Below are 10,176 nucleotides of genomic sequence, written 5' to 3'. Positions count from 1 at the left end.
CCTGTTGGTAAATGATATAATAATTGATCAACATATTGATTTATTCTGCCTAACAGAAACCTGGTTACAGCAGGATGAATATGTTAGTTTAAATGAGTCAACACCCCCGAGTCACACTAACTGTCAGAATGCTCGTAGCACGGGCCGGGGCGGTGGATTAGCAGCAATCTTCCATTCCAGCTTATTAATTAATCAAAAACCCAGACAGAGCTTTAATTCATTTGAAAGCTTGTCTCTTAGTCTTGTCCATCCAAATTGGAAGTCCCAAAAACCAGTTTTATTTGTTATTATCTATCGTCCACCTGGTCGTTACTGTGAGTTTCTCTGTGAATTTTCAGACCTTTTGTCTGACTTAGTGCTTAGCTCAGATAAGATAATTATAGTGGGGCGATTTTAACATCCACACAGATGCTGAGAATGACAGCCTCAACACTGCATTTAATCTATTATTAGACTCTATTGGCTTTGCTCAAAAAGTAAATGAGTCCACCCACCACTTTAATCATATCTTAGATCTTGTTCTGACTTATGGTATGGAAATAGAAGACTTAACAGTATTCCCTGAAAACTCCCTTCTGTCTGATCATTTTTTAATAACATTTACATTTACTCTGATGGACTACCCAGCAGTAGGGAATAAGTTTCATTACACTAGAAGTCTTTCAGAAAGCGCTGTAACTAGGTTTAAGGATATGATTCCTTCTTTATGTTCTCTAATGCCATATAACAACACAGTGCAGAGTAGCTACCTAAACTCTGTAAGGGAGATAGAGTATCTCGTCAATAGTTTTACATCCTCATTGAAGACAACTTTGGATGCTGTAGCTCCTCTGAAAAAGAGAGCTTTAAATCAGAAGTGTCTGACTCCATGGTATAACGCTCAAACTCGTAGCTTAAAGCAGATAACCCGTAAGTTGGAGAGGAAATGGCGTCTCACTAATTTAGAAGATCTTCACTTAGCCTGGAAAAAGAGTCTGTTGCTCTATAAAAAAGCCCTCCGTAAAGCTAGGACATCTTTCTACTCATCACTAATTGAAGAAAATAAGAACAACCCCAGGTTTCTTTTCAGCACTGTAGCCAGGCTGACAAAGAGTCAGAGCTCTATTGAGCTGAGTATTCCATTATCTTTAACTAGTAATGAGTTCATGACTTTCTTTGCTAACAAAATTTTAACTATTAGAGAAAAAATTACTCATAACCATCCCAAAGACGTATCGTTATCTTTGGCTGCTTTCAGTGATGCCGGTATTTGGTTAGACTCTTTCTCTCCGATTGTTCTGTCTGAGTTATTTTCATTAGTTACTTCATCCAAACCATCAACATGTTTATTAGACCCCATTCCTACCAGGCTGCTCAAGGAAGCCCTACCATTATTTAATGCTTCGATCTTAAATATGATCAATCTATCTTTGTTAGTTGGCTATGTACCACAGGCTTTTAAGGTGGCAGTAATTAAACCATTACTTAAAAAGCCATCACTTGACCCAGCTATCTTAGCTAATTATAGGCCAATCTCCAACCTTCCTTTTCTCTCAAAAATTCTTGAAAGGGTAGTTGTAAAACAGCTAACTGATCATCTGCAGAGGAATGGTCTATTTGAAGAGTTTCAGTCAGGTTTTAGAATTCATCATAGTACAGAAACAGCATTAGTGAAGGTTACAAATGATCTTCTTATGGCCTCGGACAGTGGACTCATCTCTGTGCTTGTTCTGTTAGACCTCAGTGCTGCTTTTGATACTGTTGACCATAAAATTTTATTACAGAGATTAGAGCATGCCATAGGTATTAAAGGCACTGCGCTGCGGTGGTTTGAATCATATTTGTCTAATAGATTACAATTTGTTCATGTAAATGGGGAATCTTCTTCACAGACTAAAGTTAATTATGGAGTTCCACAAGGTTCTGTGCTAGGACCAATTTATTCACTTTATATATGCTTCCCTTAGGCAGTATTATTAGACGGTATTGCTTAAATTTTCATTGTTACGCAGATGATACCCAGCTTTATCTATCCATGAAGCCAGAGGACACACACCAATTAGCTAAACTGGAGGATTGTCTTACAGACATAAAGACATGGATGACCTCTAATTTCCTGCTTTTAAACTCAGATAAAACTGAAGTTATTGTTCTTGGCCCCACAAATCTTAGAAACATGGTGTCTAACCAGATCCTTACTCTGGATGGCATTACCCTGACCTCTAGTAATACTGTGAGAAATCTTGGAGTCATTTTTGATCAGGATATGTCATTCAAAGCGCATATTAAACAAATATGTAGGACTGCTTTTTTGCATTTACGCAATATCTCTAAAATCAGAAAGGTCTTGTCTCAGAGTGATGCTGAAAAACTAATTCATGCATTTATTTCCTCTAGGCTGGACTATTGTAATTCATTATTATCAGGTTGTCCTAAAAGTTCCCTAAAAAGCCTTCAGTTAATTCAAAATGCTGCAGCTAGAGTGCTGACGGGGACTAGAAGGAGAGAGCATATCTCATCCATATTGGCCTCTCTTCATTGGCTTCCTGTTAATTCTAGAATATAATTTAAAATTCTTCTTCTTACTTATAAGGTTTTGAATAATCAGGTCCCATCTTATCTTAGGGACCTCATAGTACCATATCACCCCAATAGAGCGCTTCGCTCTCAGACTGCAGGCTTACTTGTAGTTCCTAGGGTTTGTAAGAGTAGAATGGGAGGCAGAGCCTTCAGCTTTCAGGCTCCTCTCCTGTGGAACCAGCTCCCAATTCAGATCAGGGAGACAGACACCCTCTCTACTTTTAAGATTAGGCTTAAAACTTTCCTTTTTGCTAAAGCTTATAGTTAGGGCTGGATCAGGTGACCCTGAACCATCCCTTAGTTATGCTGCTATAGACGTAGACTGCTGGGGGGTTCCCATGATGCACTGTTTCTTTCTCTTTTTGCTCTGTATGCACCACTCTGCATTTAATCATTAGTGATCGATCTCTGCTCCCCTCCACAGCATGTCTTTTTCCTGGTTCTCTCCCTCAGCCCAACCAGTCCCAGCAGAAGACTGCCCCTCCCTGAGCCTGGTTCTGCTGGAGGTTTCTTCCTGTTAAAAGGGAGTTTTTCCTTCCCACTGTAGCCAAGTGCTTGCTCACAGGGGGTCGTTTTGACCGTTGGGGTTTTACATCATTATTGTATGGCCTTGCCTTACAATATAAAGCGCCTTGGGGCAACTGTTTGTTGTGATTTGGCGCTATATAAAAAAAAATTGATTGATTGATTGAGTTGTTTAATTTTGTAGAAAAAAAGCAGATCACAGACATGACACAAAACTAAAGTCATTTCAGATGGCAACTTTCTGGCTTTAAGAAACACTATAAGAAATCAGGAAAAAAAAACTGTGGCAGTCAGTAACGGTTACTTTTTTAGACCAAGCAGAGGGAAAAACTATGGAATCACTCAATTCTGAGGAAAAAATTATGGAATCATGAAAAACAAAAGAACGCTCCAACACATCACTAGTATTTTGTTGAACCACCTCTGGCTTTAATAACAGCTTGCAGTCTCTGAGGCATGGGCTTAATGAGTGACAAACAGTACTCTTCATCAATCTGGCTCCAACTTTCTCTGATTGCTGTTGCCAGATCAGCTTTGCAGGTTGGAGCCTTGTCATGGACCATTTTCTTCAACTTCCACCAAAGATTTTCAATTGGATTAAGATCCGGACTATTTGCAGGCCATGACATTGACCCTATGTGTCTTTTTGCAAGGAATGTTTTCACAGTTTTTGCTCTATGGCAAGATGCATTATCATCTTGAAGATGTGCATTTAAAAATGAAACAAAGAGTTTTTTGGAAAAAAGCCCTCTTAAAGTATTTAATTTTAGAAATAATAGTAGAGTTAGTAGAGTTATTTTGATAGGAATGACTGTCAGGATTCTGGTGGATCGATCCTATTTGCCTTTCAGATTCTGTATTTTCTCTGCCCTCAGTTTGCATTTGAGTGGGTATGATTTCTTAAAAGATCTTTTAGCGACGCTTCACATTGCCATTTTTAATTGCAGTCATGGTTTGGGTGCACATGAGGCAAACTGGTGTTCTCTTCACAGGCCTGGCTGGCTGTGTGTGTGTTACCTGCTGCACAACAGTGCTCTGAAAAAAATGATTCAGTTGGGTGGGTAGCATCATCTTGGATGAGTTACAATGCACAAGACTGGTCTGTGCATTTCCTGTGTACATACAGCCCCAATCCCAATGAAGTTGAGACGTTGTGTGAAATGCAAATAAAAACAGAATACAGTGATTTGCAAATCCTCTTCAACTTATATTCAACTGAATACACCACAAAGACAAGATATTTAATGTTCAAACTGATAAACTTTATTGTTTTTGTGCACATATTTGCTCATTTTGAAATGGATGCCTGCAACACGTTTCAAAAAAGCTGGGACACGGGCAAGAAAAGACTGGGAAAGTTGATGAATGTGCAAAGAACACCTATGTCGAACATTCCACAGGTGAACACGTTAATTGGAAATAGGTGAGTGTCATGACTAGGTATAAAAGAGCATTCCCAAAAGGCTCAGCCATTCACAAGCAAAGATGGGGCAAGGATCACCACTTTGTGAACAACCTGTTATGTGGGCCGCTGAAGAGGAGGTACTGCTGGCCCACCACCACCAGAGGGCGCCCTGCTTGGAGTGCGGGCTCCAAGCACGAGAGGGCGCCAGACCCAGAAGAAGTGACAGCTGTCACTCATCGCACCAGCTGTCACTCATCTACACCACTACATAAGCCGGACTGTAACTCCACCTCCCCGCTGAGAAATCGACTACCAAGAGGTAATTTCTCTGCTGACTGACACGTTGTGTAACAATCTAATCTCATTTGCAGCCGTTGTCCTGTGGTTGTTCCCTTATCTGGGATTTTGCCGTTTGGTGTGACTGCGACGACTGCGCCTCACACTCCAAACAGATAAGTGGTTAATCAGGAGCTGCACGAGTGTGTGATTTGGAGGTGGAGGTTCTCCCTCCTAACTGTGTACAGATCGTGGACCACTGAGTGTGCGGACTTACACTCATTCATCTTGTCTCTGCTTTCTGCCAGCAGTACCAGGGTCGACAGCCGAAGACAGAGGCCACCTGGGGATACGGGACTTGGCGGCTCCGGTGTTCTTCAGACCGTTGGTGGTGGAAGCCGTGTGGGACGCAGCTTCTCTCTCGTCGGGGGTCTTCTATCTTCGAGCCTGCCCACACGTCACCTGGTGTTAATTGACTTTACAAATTTTGTGTGTTTAGTTGTGTGTTGTCACAACATTAAACTGTTACCTTTTGGCTTACTCATTGTCCGTTCATTTGCGCCCCCTGTTGTGGGTCCGTGCTACGACACCTTCCCAACAGGATTTCTCGACCATCGTCATGGATTCCGAGGGGCGTCAACCCGAGCTTGAACGGCCAATGGAAGAGCCAGAAGCGCAGGCGTCAGCGGGAGGCGTGTTGAGTGAGCTGCAGCAGTTCTTAACCGCCTTCACGGCTCGGTTAGATTTAGTTACCGAGCAGAATGTCCTCCTTAATAGGAGGGTGGAGGCTCTCACCGCCAGGGTGGAAGCGCGCGATCAGGGCGCTGCTGCAGCCATTCCTCTGGCTGGTCCTGGGCCTGTATCAGACGTTCCACTGGTCGTTCAACGAACCCCCCCACCGTCCCCTGAAGCATACATAAGCCCTCCGGAACCGTACGGGGGCTGTGTCGAGACGTGCGCGGACTTCCTCATGCAGTGTTCGCTCGTCTTTTCACAGCGCCCTGTCATGTACGCATCAGACGCTAGCCGGGTGGCTTATGTTATTAATCTGCTTCGAGGAGGGGCACGCGCCTGGGCCACGGCGCTTTGGGAGCAGAATTCACGGCTCCTAACGTCTTGGGTTTGTACGGGAGTTCAAACAAGTGTTTGATCATCCCAATAGAGGCGAGACCGCTTCGAACGTGCTGCTGTCGATGAGACAGGGGCGCCGTAGTGCAGCTGAGTATGCAGTCGACTTCCGCATCGCGGCAGCGAGGTCCGGCTGGAATAACGTTGCGCTCCGCGCCGCCTTTGTAAACGGACTGTCCCCGGTCCTTAAGGAGCACCTACTGGCTAAGGAGGAACCGCGGGATTTTGACGGCCTTGTCGATTTAGTTATACGCTTAGACAACCGTTTAAACGAGCATCGTCGGGAGCAGGCCGGGGGGCGTGACCGGGCACGAGCCGTCCCTCCCCCTTCCGGTTCCGACAAGGTGACGTCGTCCCCACGCTACACTGCCAGAGAGCTCCGTGTGGCTACAGCTCCCCCTGCTGAGGAAGCTATGGACACGAGCAGGGCCGAAGTAAAAACAAATGTCAGACAAAGGAGGCTGGCCCGCGGGGAGTGTTTTGTCTGCGGCTCTTGCGAGCACATGCAGAAGGACTGCCCTAAACGGTCAAACTACAACGCCCGTCCTTAGAAACTGGGCTAAGGGTGGGCCATAACACACACGCGGGAAAACCCCGCAAATCTGCACGAATCCCAGTAACAATCCTTTGTGGGGATTTAAACCCTTCACGCCCCAGCACTGGTAGACACGGGGTCTGAAGGGAATCTGCTGGACAGCAGATGGGTAAAGGAAGTAGGGCTCCCTCTGGTGGCTCTGCCGGCACCACTGCAGGTGCGAGCACTAGATGGCACCCTGCTTCCATTAATCACACATCAGACACAACCAGTGACTTTGGTTGTGTCTGGGAATCACAGGGAGGAGATAGTGTTCCATGTAACACCATCTACCTCCCGAGTGATTTTGGGCTTTCCATGGATGGTGAAGCACAATCCCCGGATAGATTGGCCGTCCGGGGTTGTCACGCAGTGGAGCGAAACCTGCCACCGGGAGTGTTTAGGATCCTCGGTTCCTCCCGGCACTACGGCTAATGAGGAGGTCAAAGTTCCCCCCAATCTATCGGCGGTGCCAAAGGAGTATCATGATCTTGCTGACGTTTTCAGCAAAAATCTGGCGCTCACTCTTCCTCCGCACCGACCGTATGATTGCGCCATCGATTTGGTCCCGGGCGCTGAGTACCCGTCCAGTAGGTTGTACAACCTCTCACGTCCGGAACGCGAATCAATGGAGACCTACATCCGGGACTCCTTAGCTGCTGGGCTGATCTGGAACTCCACCTCCCCGATGGGTGCTGGTTTCTTTTTTGTGGGTAAAAAAGACGGCGGACTCCGTCCATGCATTGATTACAGAGGGCTGAACGAGATCACGGTTCGCAACTGATACCCGTTACCTCTGTTGGATTCAGTGTTCACGCCCCTGCATGGAGCCCAAATCTTTACGAAATTGGATCTTAGAAACGCGTACCACCTGGTTCGGATCCGGAAGGGAGACGAATGGAAGACGGCATTCAACACCCCGTTAGGTCATTTTGAGTACCTGGTCATGCCGTTCGGTCTCACTAACGCCCCCGCGACGTTCCAAGCTTTGGTAAATGACGTCTTGCGGGACTTCCTGCATCGGTTCGTCTTCGTATATCTGGACGATATACTCATCTTTTCCCCGGACCCTGAGACCCATGTCCAGCATGTACGTCAGGTCCTACAGCAGTTGTTGGAGGTACTGCTGGCCCACCACCACCAGAGGGCGCCCTGCTTGGAGTGCGGGCTCCAAGCACGAGAGGGCGCCAGACCCAGAAGAAGTGACAGCTGTCACTCATCGCACCAGCTGTCACTCATCTACACCACTACATAAGCCGGACTGTAACTCCACCTCCCCGCCGAGAAATCGACTACCAAGAGGTAATTTCTCTGCTGACTGACACGTTGTGTAACAATCTAATCTCATTTGCAGCCGTTGTCCTGTGGTTGTTCCCTTATCTGGGATTTTGGCGTTTGGTGTGACTGCGACGACTGCGCCTCACACTCCAAACAGATAAGTGGTTAATCAGGAGCTGCACGAGTGTGTGATTTGGAGGTGGAGGTTCTCCCTCCTAACTGTGTACAGATCGTGGACCACTGAGTGTGCGGACTTACACTCATTCATCTTGTCTCTGCTTTCTGCCAGCAGTACCAGGGTCGACAGCCGAAGACAGAGGCCACCTGGGGATACGGGACTTGGCGGCTCCGGTGTTCTTCAGACCGTTGGTGGTGGAAGCCGTGTGGGACACGGCTTCTCTCTCGTCGGGGGTCTTCTATCTTCGAGCCTGCCCACACGTCACCTGGTGTTAATTGACTTTACAAATTTTGTGTGTTTAGTTGTGTGTTGTCACAACATTAAATTCTTACCTTTTGGCTTACTCATTGTCCGTTCATTTGCGCCCCCTGTTGTGGGTCCATGCTACGACACCTTCCCAACACAACCGCGTGAAAAAAATAGTCCAACAGTTTAAGAACAATGTTTCTCAACGTTCAACTGCAAGGAATTTAGGGATTCCATTATCTAGTCCATAATATAATCAGAAGATTCAGAGAATCTGGAGAACTTTCTACACGTAAGCGGCAAGGCTGAAAACCAACAATGAATGCCTGTGACCTTCGATCCCTCAGGTGGCACTGCATTAAAAACCGACAACATTGTGTAAAGGATCTTACCGCGTGGGCTCAGGAACACTTCAGCAAACCATTGGCAGTTAACACAGTTCGTCACTACATCTACAATTGCAAGTTAAAACTCTACCATGCAAAGCAAAAGCCATACATCAACACAATTCAGAAACGCCACCGCCTTCTCTGGGCCCGAGCTCATCTGAAATGGACAGACGCAAAGTGGAAAAGTGTGCTGTGGTCTGATGAGTCCACATTTCAAATTGTTTTTGGAAATCATGGACGTTGTGGCCTCCGGACAAAAGAAGGAAAAAGACCATCCAGATTGTTACCAGCACAAAGTTCAAAAGCCAGCATCTGTGATGGCACCATCAATGCTGAAAGGCACATACAGGTTTTTGGAGCAACACATGCTGCCAATCCAAGCAATGTCTTTTTCAGGGACATCCCTGCTTATTTCAGCAAGACAATGTCAAGCCACATTCTGCACGTGTTACAACAGTGTGGCTTCATAGTAAAAGAGTGCAGGTACTAGACTGGCCTACCTGCAGTCCAGACCTGTCGCCCATTAAAAACGTGTGGTGCATTATGAAGCGCAAAATACGACAATGGAGACCCCGGACTGTTGAACAACTGAAGTCGTACATCAAGCAAGAATGGGAAAGAATTCCACCTACAAAGCTTCAACAATTAGTGTCCTCAGTTCCCAAACATTTACTGAGTGTTGTTAGAAGGAAAGGTGATGTAACACAGTGGTAAACATACCACTGTCCCAGCTTTTTTGAAACGTTTTGCAGGCATCCATTTCAAAATGAGCAAATATTTGCACAAAAATAATGTTTATCAGTTTGAACATAAATATCTTGTCTTGTGGTGTATTCAATTGAATATAGGTTGAAGAGAGATTGCAAATCACTGTATTCTGTTTTATTTGCATTTCACACAACCGTCCAACTTCACTGGAATTGGGGTTGTACCTCGACTACGCAGTTAAAATAAGAGTAAAATGCAGGAAAAGATGCATCGCTGAAAAAAAATGATCCATCAAAATGTAATAATGAGCATGGGTCTAGATAGAATGGCATCTGGTCTGGACCCAGGCTACAGTTTGCCTATTGGTGATGCATGTTGTATGGCTGGGGGTGCCTGGCTGCCTTTTGTTTCTGTCTTCTGTTCTGTCTTTTGTTTTTCCTTCCAGGTGGTTTGCATTCAGGACTGAGTGGCTGTGTGGCTGAGCTATCAGGACCTCACCCTGATCACCTGAGGTTGGTCATGTGCAGCTCGTCAGGACTCACAGCTGTGGTGCATCTACATGGATTGGGGCATGGTTGCATTTAAGGCTGGAGTACACAGTGTGTATTTGCCAGAGACTCGACCTTGTGACCAGACGGGTGAGATCGTCGTCTCGAGAGCCATCTCATCATCATGGATGCAGAGACCGTACCAGGTTTGATGCATGGTCTGTGAAAGAGGAGGGGGTGAGGTCTCACGCTCGTCAGCACACTTCCTGAGGTACGTTAGGTTTTGTGACTAACATTAGTACAGTCAGTAAATGTGGTGTCCCTCACACCTTATTATATTGAGCTGTTATGTTAGTCGTTTAATCAGCTTCCACTGCAGTGAAGAATGTGAACTGGGTGTTCCATGCCTGCAGGGTGGGAAG

General features: G+C 45.8%; 1 protein-coding gene across 6 annotated transcripts in view; it reads right to left on the bottom strand.

Annotated features, from left to right (window-relative positions):
- The window catches only part of slc12a7b (solute carrier family 12 member 7b), a 254,202-nt gene that overhangs the window by 76,278 nt on the left and 167,748 nt on the right, over positions 1-10,176 (bottom strand). The gene's annotated exons all lie outside the window — the stretch shown is intronic.

The sequence above is a fragment of the Thalassophryne amazonica genome, chromosome 1, assembly GCF_902500255.1.
Source record: "Thalassophryne amazonica chromosome 1, fThaAma1.1, whole genome shotgun sequence".
Taxonomy (NCBI): Eukaryota; Metazoa; Chordata; class Actinopteri; order Batrachoidiformes; family Batrachoididae; genus Thalassophryne; species Thalassophryne amazonica.
Note: the sequence above shows the minus strand (reverse complement) of the source record. Positions and strands in the feature narration are given on the sequence as shown.